Source organism: Acanthopagrus latus, chromosome 17 (assembly GCF_904848185.1).
Source record: "Acanthopagrus latus isolate v.2019 chromosome 17, fAcaLat1.1, whole genome shotgun sequence".
Lineage (NCBI taxonomy): Eukaryota > Metazoa > Chordata > Actinopteri > Spariformes > Sparidae > Acanthopagrus > Acanthopagrus latus.
The window spans coordinates 12,783,681-12,800,511 of NC_051055.1; the positions used below are offsets into that span (position 1 = coordinate 12,783,681).

At 42.0% G+C, this 16,831-nt stretch overlaps 1 long non-coding RNA gene across 2 annotated transcripts in view; it reads right to left on the reverse strand.

The window, feature by feature from the left end:
* LOC119005369 overlaps window positions 1-16,831 on the reverse strand; it is a 111,504-nt gene that overhangs the window by 3,882 nt on the left and 90,791 nt on the right. For both annotated transcript variants that reach the window (XR_005070479.1, XR_005070480.1), the window contains exon 7: window positions 3,248-3,307. This is a non-coding gene — a long non-coding RNA (uncharacterized LOC119005369). The remainder of the gene's footprint in view (window positions 1-3,247; window positions 3,308-16,831) is intronic.

Genomic DNA, 16,831 nt, shown 5'->3' on the forward strand with positions numbered 1-16,831 from the left:
TGCTTGCAGTCTGACACTATCAGCTCATAAATCCCTGTCAACAGCTTGTATGTCTCCCCCCTCCCCCCTTCCACCCTCCCTCCCTCCCTTCCTCCACTTGTGAAGGAGTGGAGGAACTCACTGACCTGCCGGCAAGGGTTTGACTGGCACAACCACACAGACACATAAACACACCACATTTAGGGAATAGATAGATAGATAGATAGATAGATAGATAGATAGATAGATAGATAGATAGATAGATAGATAGATAGATAGATAGATAGATAGATAGATAGATAGATAGATAGAGAGATAGATAGATAGATAGATAGATACTCTCACGAGATAGATACTCTCTACAACATTGCAATGCTGTGTTTCGATGGTTCCACCTCCCTCTGTCTCCCTCTTCCTCCCTCTCTGTCTTTCTTTCCCTCAGGCAATGTTTGCCAGCAGACAGTCGTCACTGACAAGCGCTTCCTGTGGTTAGGGGTAAACACCTGGGTAATGAGGCCACGCTGCACAACAACCAAAAAAAAAAAAAAAACCCCACCAAGGTTCACAGCCCTCGCTCACTGTGCTGCAAGTCAGGGTATATACTGGAGACTCGCAATCAGGTCATGCAGGCAAATAGGGGCGCATACACACTTGTGCATTTTATGCACACATGCACACCGATCCTGCAGAAACTCAAGCACAGACATGCATGCACATAAACACAAACACACACGCCATCACACACACAGGCTCACAGACAGCCACACATGCTTGGCTCAGACTGCTAAACAAGCAGTGAGCCAACCCAGCCATGTCAGCCAAAACTCAATACCCCAGACTGACTGCAGTGTTAAAGGCACACTGTAGTGGGCTGAGGTGAGGGGGAACGAAGCGAAGTCAAGCTTCTTCTTTTCCTTCAGAGTCACTAATAGTTTATTCTCCAAACTTGGAGACAAAATCCCACTCCCAGTGTTGTCAGTGACAGACTCAGTTCTAACAGTTTGCAGTATGTCTAAACTGCAAAGATGTGCTGTGGTGAAGTGTGAGAGCTTAGTCGGAGCTGTCAGTCCGACTGCAGTGTCAGTGGCGCTGTATGTCACTGGAAGAGGTTTTTCAATTTCTCTCTTTGAACTGATTAGTCCTTAAAAGGGGGATCCTCTGCCCAACCTCTTAGCCCTTCTGCACATGTCAGATGAAGTAAAATGATGGTCCTAATGGCTTGGTCAAACATGGCTGTCAGATCACGTCTGCAGTCTGAAAGGAAGTCAAGCAAAGTTGCAATATATGCACATAACTGAACAACACTGCTTGGTCATGTGTGCATTGGCAGTATCAGCTCATTCTCCAGAGTCACTTTCCACATTGAACTCAATGTCCCCTCAATAGATCTGGAAAGCAGCATACCACCAGAGTAGCCGCTAACTCCTGTTTACTAGAGTTGCCATTACCTAGTTAGCTATGCGGTGCAGTCAAGTAGCCATGCAGCTAGTGGTCCGTACCGCAAATTCGGAGTGGTATATTAAAAAAGGACAGGTCTTTGTTTGCTGGTTATCATGTTAACTTCAGAAAATACTCATCACATCGCAAATATGTCTTTGGTGTAACGTCAAAGCTACTTTTTCTTAGCATTCTGTTGATATTTTTGAATGTTGTCCTCTAAAATTCTTACATATTGCACCTTTAATTTGTTTCATATTATCATCTTCATTTTGATGCCACTCTTGTTCCATACACTGCACTGTTATCCATATTGACTCTGTCACAACAGAATAACATCTTTCTGCTCCACTGCCTCAGAATGCTGTGTACAAATCAAACCGTTGTGAATGTTCCGTGTAAAAAGCACAAGAGTGCAAGTGATTCACTCAAGAATCATCTTATTGTGTTATCTCTGGACAAAACGGCACAGCCCGCATCTCATGTGTCATTGGAACAACAGGGAAGCCTGTGGTGAATCATCAGCCCTGCCAGAGAAGCAAAGATAGCAAAGCCTTTTTAACATTGGACAAGCACATGGAAGGGAGGTTTTTTGTGTAATTAACGTTGGCAAAACCACCACACGCTCTGTATGTGCTTCAGCATGCGCACATATGGAAATGTCTGGCTCTACATGTGTCTTTATGTATGCGTGTGTGGCCCACACATGTCTTTATGTGCAAAGGAAATGGCTGACAGTGAAAAATGTGACCAATTCTAATTTTAATTGCCAATGAAAAAAAAAAAAAAGGACTCAATATTTATGGGTTCTGTCCAGATGAACAGAGGAGAAGGGTTTAAGCATGAAAGCATATTCCTTATCACAATTAAAAAGTGCTTTAACATGACTGCAACCCTTTGAAGTTAGATTAGCAGTAATATTGGAGAGATTGGCCCCGGCTTCGAACAATGGAAACTGAATGGAGGAAAAGGAATTATTTAACAGAGCCAAAGGTAATGCTTCCCTTTCGTTGTCTCTCTTTATCCTTGCCTCATGCTATATTTTGATAGATTTTTTCTTGTGTGGAACCACTCATTTTTTCTTTTTCTTTTCAATATGAAAATTACCTCACGTCTGCATGAAAAAATATGCTCGAAGTCCTACCTAGGGACTTGATTGAAAGGACCAAAGAGGAAAAAATGAAGTGACAGGGAAAAAAAACATTCACAAGGTACAGCTGCGGCAGAACTGTAATCACTATGAGTTTTGTCTTGATTGCGAGGATCTGAAACCATGTTGTATCCGTTTGTATTTACACATACAGACACACGTCACATACACACTAACAAGCAACTGTGGACTTGAGTCAAAATTCCCACCACTGCAAAGGGAAGTGCCATTCAGACAGTCCCTTACATAAGGACATACAAACCCATGGGAAGATACAGGCCTGCAACTGAGAGCTGTGTAATTAGACAGAAATGAGAGGAGACAGTATGAGAGAGAGAGAGAGCAAGGGAGCTTAACCCCGGGCACAGAAACCGGAAGAGAGAGCGGGAAGGAGAGGTGACAAGGTTGAGAAAAAAAATCCTCCCTGCGTTAACCTGAGAGAGAAAAAGACAGAGGAACAAGGAGGGTAAAACAGCAAACAGAGAGCAGCTGCTGAGGATTTACATGCTGTAAATTATTCATGTAATCAGCTGTAGGAGCCACAGAGAGTGAGAGATGGAGCCACAGACAATAAGAGAAAAGAAAACATCAGGGCTGCAGAGATGGAAACAGAGAGCTGTGCAAAAGACAGACAGGTATTGTGTACTGTAAAAGACAACAAAGACAGAATGTAATACTTACCCTGACATTCCTGTCTAGACCAGGCGGTCCTCCATCCCTCTGACTCTGACTCTGCCACACCTGAAAGAAACAATAAGTGTGCTGATTATTCTCTGCTTACATGCACAGCTTCAGATTTCTGCCAACAGGTTATGAACAACCACATAAGTACGACAGGATGAAGACTGGTTGTCTGCTTTAGACATAATACCAGACTGTATAAGTCTTTGTATAGGTGCAGTATGTCACTTCTGTCGATGAGGGTCTCTCAATCAAATCAATAAAAACCAGAATGGCACTGAGGAGAGTACATATCTCTGCCATACTCATAGATACCAGCAAATTAGAAATCGTGAATTTCTTTCATCACGATTGATGAATTTATTACCTGAGAATTTATCTTCAGTGTGTTTAGAAAGGCCTTATCTATGTCAATGTCAATATCAGTGATAAGGGAAAAAAATGTTGAGGATCTGCACCAAAAGTTGATGAGGTCTTTTCTGGGCAGACAGCAATCCTCCACCCAAGTTTCACGAGAATCTGTTCAGGAGTTTTTGTGTAATCCTGCCAACAAACCAACCAAGTGACCAGCGTAGCCAATGAAAATGGCAGGGATGACAAAATGTTTACAGTTTTTATTCACATTATGAAAAGTTATGTTTGCCGACGTCCTTCCTTACTGTCTGATGTGTTTCCCTGAGAGTTAACATCACAGTCAACCAGTTTAATTAAATTAATGGTTTATCAGGGTCTGAACATTATGATAAACATTTAGGATAAACAAACCTCAAGAAAGAATCTTTTCATATTATCTCTTTAGAGATACAATACGTAAGACTTCTGCCAGCCTGTCTTGGTCCAAAGCTCTTCTGCTGGTGGCATAAACAATACCAACCATTCCCTGCTAGCTACATGGCTAACTATGCTGAATACCTAACAACAGCTAGTTAGCGAAAGTCTCGTGATATGCTGCCCCCTATTTGTTTTAAGTATGAATTTGACAGATGGCTAATTCTTACATACTGCACCTTTAAAGTTTGTGTATGTCTGCTCGAAAAGCCTACTACTCTAATCCATGGACTGCATCTGGCCTATGATCAAAAACAGGTCGCCGTGCCTGTGAAAACAGGTTGTACTTTTGTTTATTTATTCATTTACTTCCCAGGCAGCCCCTTGCACAGTACCGCGCCCAGGTGGGCGAATGTGCAAGAGCTAGGCTGAGTGATAACACTGACCTTAAAAAACTCAGCCTGTTATCATAAAACTGCTGCATTGCTGTTGTATCACACTGATCACACCACGGTCAGAATACGAAGACATACTTTGTCATGTGTGGGGGTACATATGTGCACCGGCCTCCAGTTTGGAGTTCTTCCATACTGTCTAGAATATTAAGCATTGCAAAAACTGGAACAACTGAGAGAGCAAATGAAATGAGCATCTGACTCCTCTAATAACGTATTTATACACACAGAATGATTACAAATATCCCTGCAGGCGATATCAGCCGAACCAAACGGCAAACATATGTAGCAACAGTTATATAGAGCCACGGCTCACCCCGTTTGAGTGTTTGAGTTTAATTTTTAGAATTTAGGTCGATTAAATGCATGGCAAGAAAACGAGGAGTCGCACTTAATGAGATCAAAAATGAGATCTTTGCCTCACTATAGATTTATTTTTCATCTTTGGTTATAAGAACCAGGACCAACAGCATAATGCTGCAGGAATGTATAATCAGAAGAAAAGCCAAAGATGCCATGTAATGTGTTCACAGATACTTCAGTATGATCTGGTGATTTAGTGTGGGACTGTCGCTTAAATTATGTCACCACTTGTCACGCTTAACCCCCCACCACCCTCCACTGTAAACTATGCTATACAGAATACATCAGAAAAATACCACATAAAAATAAACGACCTCTCTGCACTCATTGCACTCTTTTTTTCTCTGCTCAGTTATACACTCCGACGCCCAGCAGCTTTTTGAGAAGATGCTGATCCACAAATTCCCATGGGTTTGGCGGAGTGGACCGGAGCCAGTGGAAATTGCAAACAAACACTGGAGCTGCTGTGTCTGACGCGAGCGCAAACAACCTCAAAGCCCTCATTCTCACACATCACATCTGCGCGAGCGATTGTGCATGTGTTTCGGGCGTACGTGGAAGAAAGTGGGAGAAAGTGAGGAAAAGATTGTTTGTGTGTGTGTGTGTGTGTGTGTGTGTGTGTGATTGCAAGGGCTAGAAGGCGTTTCAAAGGCATTACAACATTAGATTTATGGGGGCATTCTCTGTAACACTGGCAATTAAACAAAGATCCCGGCTCCTGTCAAAAGTTCATATTAGGTCTTGTTGTGGTGGGAGAGTGTGGGAGTGAGAGTGAGTGAGTGTGTGCGTGTGTGTGTGTGTGTGTGGAAGAGAGAGAGAGAGACAGAGGGGGCATGTCGGGCAAGAAAGGAGGTGAGATTGGGACAAGAGAGAAAAAGAGAGACATCCAGAAAAAGAGCCGGAGAGCAGACGATACAAACTGAAAACTATTTTAAAGCGGGGGCAAGAGAACTTCTCATGACAGGCCAAAGGCAAAAAAAGGGCACTAACAATTCGAGAGCAGCTGAGAGGAACAGCTACCAGCTCTCCCCTCCCCTCCTTTCCCTCCCGTCTCTCCACCCCATAGTTTCAGTGGCCAAGCCCACACCACATTATGGGTCCCTGGGTTTGTTATAATGGCTGGGTGTGTTCTGATCCCGCGCTAAAGTCATCGGCAGTTAAAGCCCGCTCCTAATTAGTGGTGGGAGCCAGAATGAGAAGGGGAACAAGGAGATTGGTTGAGGAACAATTAAACATCAGTGAGGGAAAACAATATTTTCAAACAGTATTTCACAGCATGGTTTGTGATGGTGCCACATAAGGCACATAACACGCAGTCATGACGCTGCGGATTTCAGCTAATGACTGAGAATGTGTGTCACACAAGTCTCTCTCCTCTCCCACTCGTGTTCTGGACAATTCTCTGCTGCTGGAGCTGTGGCTAAAACTTGTTTTAATTATAAGTAGGTGAATCCTACTAGCAAGCTAAAATAACATGTTTGTTTCATTGTTGATGTTCTGGATACATGGATGACAGGAGTTAAATCAAAGCATTCAAACAGAAAGTGAATAGAGGTGCTGCAGTAATGGACAATATGAGAAAAATAATGTATTTTATGAACATTAAAGCATTTCAACCTCTTTTAGTAGACACGCTTAATACGTATGAACCTGAGAATGAACATAATACAAGTCCTTTAATGGCAGGTATCCGCTGAATCTTAGCGTCGCAACAAGGTGAAGTCAGTTCTCTGTGAGGACATCTTTGGAAAGGTCAACAGACACGAATGCTAACAATTTCTTATTTTAGTCCGGATGTTTTTGATGAATTGTTTTGCTTTGCTCACTCTTACAAACAGAAGGCAGAACAGAATGTAGTGTGTATGTGAGACCACTTTAAACAAAATGCCCCCATTCAAAGGGCATTGTTTAACGACTGAATGAAGATATTCATCTGAATCGCAGTAACACATGCGGAATGAGAGTTTACAGATGTATGTTGCGAGAAAGTCTTGAAATACAGTGTGGTGAAATCATGATACATAACAGAAGATTTTTATGGCGATGTGCAGCGCATTATGTGTATTCCAGTTATTCGGTTCATGCTCTGCCCGAGCAAATCACAGTGTTCTTACAGTAAATGACACACACACACACACACACACACACACACACACACAGAATGTACACTCACCTGTCACGGCTGCTGATGTTGCCTTAAGAATGTTTTCTTGAATGAATAACGTTGAGTAAGTGTCAGTTTAATTGTATGCCTATAGTGTGTAGAATGTGTACGGACATGAACAATAGATTCTTTTGGGTGCACTTTACAGTTTGGCCTTCTATTCATCGTGTTGCTGAGGTCGGTCTGTGTTGTATCTGTAAAATGCCGCTTTCCATGTGCTGAGTGCTGTGAAGCTTCTTCTTCTTTGAAATGCAATATGTAAGAATTTTAGTGGAAAGCATAAAAACAATGACCAAAATGATCCAACAGTTTTGAGGTTATCAGAGGTTAGCATGCTAACCAGCTAGCACCTGCAATTATAAACCCCCAGTGCACCAGGCTCACCTTGGATCACTAGCTGCCTGGCTACCAAAGCTAACAGAGCTAATGGCAACTAAAGTAAGAAGCAATTAATTACTACATACTGTCCCCCTAGATATCTCACAGGTGGCAAATACTTACATATTGCAAGTTTACCATACAAACCCAGACCTGCATGTTCCTTTGCCACTTATTTCCTCATGAGCCATTCTCTAACACATCGGATTAAACAGTTGTGGGCAACATGAACTATGACAAAAGAGGCTTTAAAGCTCACTCAACTCAATAAAAGGCCGCAGATGTCAGCTGTGAAATATGTTGGACTTGGTTGAATGCCGTTTCAAGTCTCAAATGTAATGATTTTTTTGGACGAGCGCAACATGGTCTTGACAGTACGGCCCTGTGCTTGCCTGTAAAACACGAGTATCTCAGTACACGTGTGAAAGAGATCGTTGCCAGAAGTGGGAAAGCTGCACATACTATAAATCTCGCACAACATTTATCATAACATTTGAGCTTCTGAGACTATAAGTTCAAAGACTCTAAGATGTGGCCCAGTGATTCAGCAATCTATCACCAGTGTGAGAGTGAGATAATGTTTGCCTTTGTGTTAATTGATGTAAGCTGAAAGGCAAGCATTTAGTTTTTAAATGACTGCAAGGCAACAGAGCCAGTTTTTTGATCACGGGCCGCTGAAGTTAAATCCATCCCCCTTGTCTGTGTTTCACATTTCTTTAATTTCTCTCTCTGCTCGTCAAACAGTATCCTCTCTGTGGAGTGTTTTTTTTTTGTTTGTTTTTTTTTTCCTCCTCTGTTAACAGTTTTTCTCAGTGTTATGTTAGGAGTCAAATATGCTGACTTGCAGCGTGACCGTGATGTCAACACACCGGAATGCACCTCCATCTCCGGAGGGGTAGAAGGGCGAATTTGTGTTTGACTGACAGGTGGCGAGTCAGGCCACTGAGAGAGGAATGTGCAGAGAAAAAGACGGAAAGGAAAGAGAGAGAGAGAGAGAGAGAGAGAGAGAGAGAGAGAGAGATTATGAATGATTGACTGTACCTGCTGAGCAATTAGAGTGAGATTAATTGGTTGGCTGTCACTTCATTGGACTGTTATTAGTTGAGGTGCTCCTCTCTGGAAACCATTTAAATGTGAGCTAATTGACGTAATTGTTCTGAAGATGACAGAACTCCTGTGGTATTACAGAACACACTTCGCTTTCTCTCCTCTGTGGATTAACAATGAACTAAATGGTAATTGACAAAATGTTGCATTTCAGAAGAGAGGTGACAGCAGCGAGAGGGGGAGATGAAGGGCGGCAGAAAGGAAGGGAAAGTGAGAGGAAGAAACAATATTGTCAGTGTGTGCATGTGTGTGTGTGTGTGTGTGCAGGTTCGAACAGCATGGAGTTGAGGTCATGGAAACTTAACCGCCTGTGTGTTTTGGCCTGTGGATTAGCCAGGACATGCCTCCACACTGGCTGGAATGCTTTTTGATCGCACACACACACACACACACACCATGCAAAAAGGTCAGGTTTGGAAATTAGAGCAGAGTCTGAAATGACCTTGCGAGCCTGTACAACAAGTAAGAAGTGTATAGGATGTATAAATGATCCATCCCCGAAGCACTAACACATATCACATCTTGTAGCTGGAGCTCATTGTGAATTCATGATCGTACTAACTCACACACGTTAAATGTTGATATTGCTTTTAATATTCAATTGCTGTAAATATTTGATTATTTGTGTATAATTAATGCAATACTTACTGCATAATTGTAACAAAAAAAAAAACACTTGAGCATATATTTTTAAACCTCCATTTCTGTGTATCTCAGACTCGCCTGACAGAAACGCGCACTGTACACTGTGCAATGTGCACATCGCTGAGGAAGATCAGAGGGAGTCAGGCCCCGGAATAAACTGTCGTGGAGATTAAATGACATCACTAGCATTCGGAATTTTTTTTTTTTCCAGAGTTTATGATTCGTTAAAAAGACATCAAATTATGTGACAAGTACGTAGCGAGCTCCGCGTTTTTCCACAGATAGGATGGGAACCAATTAAGACTAGTGTCTTTTCTCACAGCATCTCCAAGATGATCAGGCTGATAAACAAGCAGAGGAGCAAGTACATGTATTCACTTACATCTACTGCTGAAAGGAGAATTTTTTTGTGTAATGTCGATGTCAACGCACTCCACCATGAAAAAAGTTTTTGTACGACTTATTATTTATTCATGTATTTATAATTTGTGTTTTGTTTTGTGAGAAGCGTGAAGAGACGACTATAATTCTGTTATACAACGCCGCATTGTAGGGTGATAGCTGACTGAATCTTGTACCTGCAGCTTCCGTTTCCAGATTCTTACTTTAAACTGTGAGGATATAAAGAAGACGGATGAGTGCACTTCAAACATTTCAATATTTCAACATATATATATATATATATATATATATATATATATATATATATATATACTTACATATAACTTAAAGTCCTCTAGATTACCACTCTTGTACTTCTGTTCAGCCTTACATTTAGTCCTCAAGCTTACATATTTGTAAGACATGGAATTAACTAACCAAGAAAGTAAAAAGGCTTCAGTGTTGAATATTATTTCAAGCCGAGTGTGTTATAAGACACTAAATGAGCCACATTAATACAGGACGACCAAATTAGCTTCTGCGTGCCCCATCTGGAAATATTCGAAATCACTGTGGCCTGTAGAATAAGCACACCCAGATGTCTTTATTAAGGAGGTGTAATATTTTATAATTCAGACTGTACACATTCAGCAGGTTTCACAGAAATTAAAACTGTGAAAACAAGCGTTAAAGAGACTCTAACATATGAACATGTTTCCTGACGGTGCCTATACGTTCTCTGGAAAGACAAACCCCACCCGCCACCTGGAACAAATTACAGTAGGTTACAGTTGGGCATATCTTCCCCTCAGTGAGCAGGAAATGGTTTATTTCTCCTGAGTAGACCCTGTCCCAGCTAGGGAAGTGGCTAACCACATGAAGCTAGTCTGTTTGCGCACAGCAATTTGCACAGGTGAGAGAGAGGATGGGCTGCAGGGAGGAACACAGCAGCGCCTTGTTTAGTCCCACCGGCCCGCCGCTGGGTAAATGCACGTCGCTCAGAACACATGAATTCGTTTCATTCATCGATTGAAGACAAAGATTTGTTCAGGGCTTTAGCTCACACATGCAATACAAATATTTTTAAATGGTTATAAATAGAGTTTAACAGACTTGTGTCAAGGTGGGAGAATTACCGTGACGGTAGCAAAGGGTGATAACTGGAGATGCAACATGTAAGGATATATACAGTTTTAAACAGTGTGGAATATGTATTTTTTTTTCCAACTGAACAGAATGCTTTGAACATTGCCACATGATACGGAATGCAGCAGTTTAATGAAACATATTTTGCGACCCACAGGGACTTTTCAGTAAAAGCAACTCTCACCTGTTATTCTATATGTGAGATAACAGAAGGGGCTCAGTGGTTAGAGCTGTCCCCTTAAAGCTGTCATGGGTTTGATCCTAACCAGGGTCAACTGGGGAGTTTGCTCTTTTCCCCTATGTTTGTGTAGCTTTTTAACCAGGTGCTCCAGTTTCCTGCAGTTTGTAGACACATCAGGGGAATTGGACTCGAAAAGGAACTTCCTTAATGTATGCACGACTATCCCCAAGTATGTCTCAACTTGAATAAATCACATTCACACTTCTTTTAAGGGAGACATATTATGCTCACTTCAGGTTCATAATTCTGTTGAGGTTACAACTAGAATAGGTTTACATGCTTTACTGCTCAAAAAACACATTGGTTTCCTCATACTCTAAGTTCTTCAGGACTGTATCCCCCCTCTGCCTGACATGCTCTGTTTTCAGCTCCTGTCTCCTCAAGGCCCCTCTCGAATAGTCTCCTCTGATTGGTCGGTTCACACACACCAGCTAGTTTGGCACAAATTAGCTGAGAAGCGCAAATTATGCAAATGTGTGACACGGTGATGTCATGAAGTCACGGAATCGAAGGCAGGACTACTGACGAGGCCCTTCAAGAGCAGAGTTTGTGTAGGAGAGAGGAGTTTCCGTTGGCATGGACTTTGAGCTTTTTAAATTTCAAGATCTTTTACATGCACAACAATCTGTATTAAACACTGAAGGAAAGGGGGAAAAAAAACAAAAAAGGATATAGGTCTCCTTTAAAGTTAGGCCGTGGTTTTTAAAGAGAGCTATTTCTGTCTGGTGTTAAACGCTGGCCCGCTTTCTTTTCTTGGCCTTCCTGTGGACAAGTGGTCGAGAGTGTTCATTAGGCCCCATTGTGTGGCCTGCTAGTCTTGTGATAATGTTGTGGGGCTGTCGCTAGCAGGGCGAGGACACACAAAAGTGCCAGTCTGATCTTGTCACATGGGCCTCATAGCGACACAATGGCACACACACACACACACACACACACACACACACACACACACACACACACTTATAAACATGCTGACGTCCCTCCCACATCTACCAATTATTCCTGTATTTATTTTGTAAGAGCAGTTCTTGCCAAAAGAAGCGGTACAAAGAGTTCATTGAAATCATTATCACATATCCTACCTGACCTCCATCCCTCCATTCACTCCCTTGATTTCCATTATCTGACGGTGCTGAGGGCTGTTACCTTATTTGTCCGTCAATCTTTCATCCGTCCCCCCCACCTTTCTATCCCTCCTCAAGGTTACTTTATTCTGACTTTCTTTTATCTTCTGCATATTAAACCTCCCATCCATCCTTCCCACTGTTGGATTTTGCCTCTGTTATGAGGTTATTCAGACTTGTTTACAACCCCCCCCCTCCCTCTCTTCTCCTCCAATCTTTCATTCATCCATCACGGCAGATGATCGTCCATCACCGATACAGCCATTCCGCCATCTTTATCATCCATCTTTAGTAGCGGTTGTTTATGTCTGCTTGACTCTCTGCCGCACTGTTTTCTGACCGTCCTTGCCTTTTTTTTTTTTTGGAGCACTCTCCTTCAACTCTTTAGCCCATCTTATTTATTATAACTTCTATCATCCCTCTCCATCCATCCATCTATCACTTCAGAGCAGACTTTTTGAAGCTTGCTATCTATAAAAAAAAATCACCACTCTCTCTTTCTTTCTGTCTCTCCTCCCATCCCTGCATCCAGCTCCCTCACCTTTGCAGAGAGTTAGGTCGTACACCGCGGCTACATCTTTCATCATCCCTCTCTTCCTTGCCCGTCACTCTCTGCTCTCCTAGAGGTTGTTTTGGGTTTGTTTATCTAACGTTACTCATCTCATCTTCACCCGTTCACTTCTCACTTCTCTGTCTATTCCCTCTCCCTCCATCCATGTCTCGACCTTTATGGTACAAAAAGTTGCTTCAATTCGCAGACCGTATGCGGCTCCCTTCTTTCCAACATCACCGGAGGAAAACGCCGTGGTCTATGCTTATTTCTCTCCTCAGAGGAAAGGCTGTAAAAATAAATAAATAAAAATAAAAAAATCACAAATATCTGACCACAACAAACCGGGCCAGACCGCTAACACCACCCCACATGATGAGAGTGTATGAAGTATATAGTTTAACAGACTGAGAAGCAAGCATATGTGCACAAACACACAAAGCCACAAACCCTGTCAGATGTCCATCTCACACTCCAGAATTTACTGTTTTCTTTCTGTTCTTGATTTATGCAGCAATCCCCTGTAAAAGTCCAGCTTGCACCCATTCTTGTTTTGACTGACCGGCTGCCCTCCGTCTCTTTTCAAAGTGTTGAATTTCATAGACCTTGAGCAAAAAAAAAAAAAAAAATGGAAGAATTGGCGAGAGGGGAGAGGGAAGAAACACAGCTGAGGTAATAACCTGATTTCGCCTCAGTTGGTTTTGATTTAAGAAAGGAAGAGTGTGTCAGAGAAAACAGCAGGCGCTCTCCTGTCTCGATTCCTTGCCAGATTTTTTGAAGGGAGAGAGCGAGGGAGGGAAGGAGACACGAAATGAAAGGAGAGACAAACCGAACAAAGAGAGATAGAGACGGTGAATCACACCCCATGCCAATAAAATGAACTGACACAAAGAGACAGAGATACCATTGAGAAAATGAGCCCGCTACAGAGGGAGACAGGCGAAGGGAGATGGAGAAGGACGAGTGGGAGGGTATTACAGACGAATGAATTTTTAATAGCACTGAGATCAGCCGTACCAGGAGCTCAAACAGAAATAAATATCTTTGCCTCCATAATTTAAACCTCTTTTTATGAAAAAGGTAGCAACAGCGTGTTTATTTTATTTTTTCCTGCCGGGATGATTCTTAATCAGTCAGCAAACATGACAGTGTACCTGACGCCAAAGAGCAAGGGCAACAACAAGACAGGCAGGGACAGAGAGGCTTATGGGTAAATACAGCGTTGCACGCCACTCACACACCAGCCAGTTGATTACCCCAGGTGTCTGTATTCACACATGAGGAGCATTTGAATATTAAACTCCCCCAAAAACATGTGTCAGCCCTCGCCCATCTGTCTGTCACCCTGCAACGCCCTGACAATTGCACGAGCACAATTAATGTAAAGCTGGAGGATGTGCCAATTTACCCCCAATTTCCTGCTTACAGCGTCAGACTTTTTCTTTCAAATGTGGATTTTTTTAGCATAATATATGAGGCGTGCCATTTCCCTTGCCAAAAGCATCTCCACATTGCCGAGGATGTCCCAATTTGCAGATTCTGAAGCACGTCCCAATTTAGTGCTTAAAAAATTACAATTTTAGCAGCTCCATTCAAATGTGCATCTTCACATGAAAAAAAGGCTCTTTTGGTCCATTTTGCTGCTCACATTTCCTTGCCATTTTACTTCTAGTTCATTCTAGTTTGCTATCGATGTCCAGGTTTAGCATTTCAGCAAAGGGAGGGGCAAGGCAGATGTCAAGCTGGGAAATTTTCAGTCTTCAAATCAAGTCATTGTCTTTCTTCATCCTGCCTTAAGATTAATGTGTCCATTGGGACACTGCACTTTCATTGAGTCCGTCTGCAACAGATGCAGAGTGATGTGTTTGAAAGGTATGTTGTGTGCACTGGGTATTAAAGATCTTTGTTCAGCTTTCCTTAAAAGAGGCACTGTGCAGGATTGTAACAGTGACTCGTCAGTTCCCTTGTTTGAGATCAAACTTTCATTCCTTTGCAGCAGGTGGTGACTGAAGCTTGCCATCCTCACCGTCACATGGAAAACCAGTGTTTTGTCATTGCCATCTCATGCAGATGCACAAGGTACCTGGCTTTCAGCTAACTCCAATGGGATGCCATCAGCAAACAGACAGCGAAAGGAAGTCAGATATCTTGGCATTAAGAGACAAACAAAATCCAGCTGGCTGGACGTCAGGAGTGGATGGATGGGTAAAATGTAGGACTTTAACCCAGGAAGTGGCTGTTTGTGTCCTATATTAAACCAAAGTCAATGACTTTACCAGCCACACATTGATACCTTGGCTGAGGGGTGTGACAAAACGCTGGCGACTGATGAAATAAAAATGAAAACGGGCTTGATATGCAACTGTATGAGAAACTTCATACACCCACACTGAATTGGGTCAGCAGTGACCATTTTGACTGGAATAACCACTGCCAGCCACAAAGGAGAAGAAATCAAACCTAACGTAGAGACATTTTTTTTCAGTTTCTTTGTAGGGTCCTTTCCACAATGTTGTCAGACACTTAAAATAACAACATCAGTGGCAAAGATAAGCAGTAGGGTGGATGTAAATTGATGGTGTTCAATGGCCCCAAAGGATTACATCGTCTGTTTCATAGCTTCGGGCTGCATTCCTCTAATTCAATAAATGGACCAGTGTCAGTTTTTTTTTTCCTCATTAGTCACGTGGGAAAACTGGTTCGAGGTTGAAAAACACCAAAGTGAGCCTCAAGAGACAAGGAAAAGGAAGATTCCACAGTTCCAAAGTTTCCCTGTGCAAGTTTTTAGATATATTCTTTCCAGAGAATTCATGCAAGCTTGAATTCAGCAGTGATTCCATATTTGGACAAACTGAAGTTGGAATAGAGCCAAAAGCGGAATAATGCGTAGGAGTAAGGATAAGGTGTTTTACGTCAGTGGAAGACTTTAAATAATTCCCCAACCTTTGCATGAGACACAGAGGAGTGGAATGATCAATATTCAGGTTCCTCTCTGTTGTTTGAGATGTCTGTTGAGCTTTCAATTTTAATTTTAAGGAAAGGGACTGATTAAAATTCTGGACAGCAGTTTTCAGAAAGCTATTCCAGTTTTGAAGGGCACGTTCAACAGTGTGGTTTTAATAAGTGAAATGAATCAACAACCGCTGAGGTTTAAGGGTTTGGTTGCTGCATTCTCTTTCCCAGGGAGATGAAATCATAATGCAGCACGCTGACCTTGTGCAAAATATAATTAATCCAACTTGATTTAATTAACATATATTCTCTCTTTTCTGCTTTTTCAAACGCCACACTCTGTTGCTCTGCTCAGCTTGTTGTATACTTTCTAACATAAAGCATAATCTGCTGCGGTGTTTCGGGTAAAATGCAGAAAAGACAACAAAGAGAAAAAGAGGGAGAAAAGAATGACTCAAAGAAATATACAGTGTTTTTTTTCTGTAAGGCTGCCTCTGTTTACCCTTGTTTATACTTAAATCCATGGTTTTATTGTTGCCTTCAGAAATGGTAAACAGCTCTCTTTTCCATTCCCTCCCTATATCCAGTCATCCATTCATTCATCAACCTTTCTTCACTCTGCTGTTAACGTTTTTTGGGCCAATTTCTCTGGGGTTTTTTTGTTTTTTTTTCGGAGTGTCTGCCGGCCTCACCTCTTCCTCTCCTCTCTCACCTCTCTTTCTCTCTACTCTCTCATCTTGGCCATATTTAGGTGTCAGACGGCAGATTATGTAGGATTTGGCATCCTTTGAATGCATGCGCATATGTGCTACATATTATTATAGATCACTCATATTATTCTCCTGACTTTAAAAAATGTACATTGTATGAGTATCAAAATGGCAATCCCAAGCATTTTGAGCCCCCCCCAGCATCGAGCCATGCTACATACTGGGTATCTGATGATTTACTTTAAGTCGGTCAGTTCAAAAGATGTAATTCAGCACAGCTCATAACACTGGCCATTGGAACAGTACAACACAGTTAACTAGCTGCAGGCATGTACAGTTTATCAGTGTCTTTACATGGCAAGATTTTAACAAGCACTATTTTAGCAAGTGTAACAAAAGTCGTAAGTGCAGTGGTAGTTTCAATAGTGGTACATTTTCAAAGTAATCTAAAGCTTCTGTAAAGATGGGACTGACACACGCACAAACTGCATGTGTGTCATCACCGTAAATGCAGATAAAATGTACAGTGGTGACGCGTTTAACATATCATATAGAGGCAGTAGTGTTCTTTCCTGCACCTATTCTTATTACAAAGGGCAC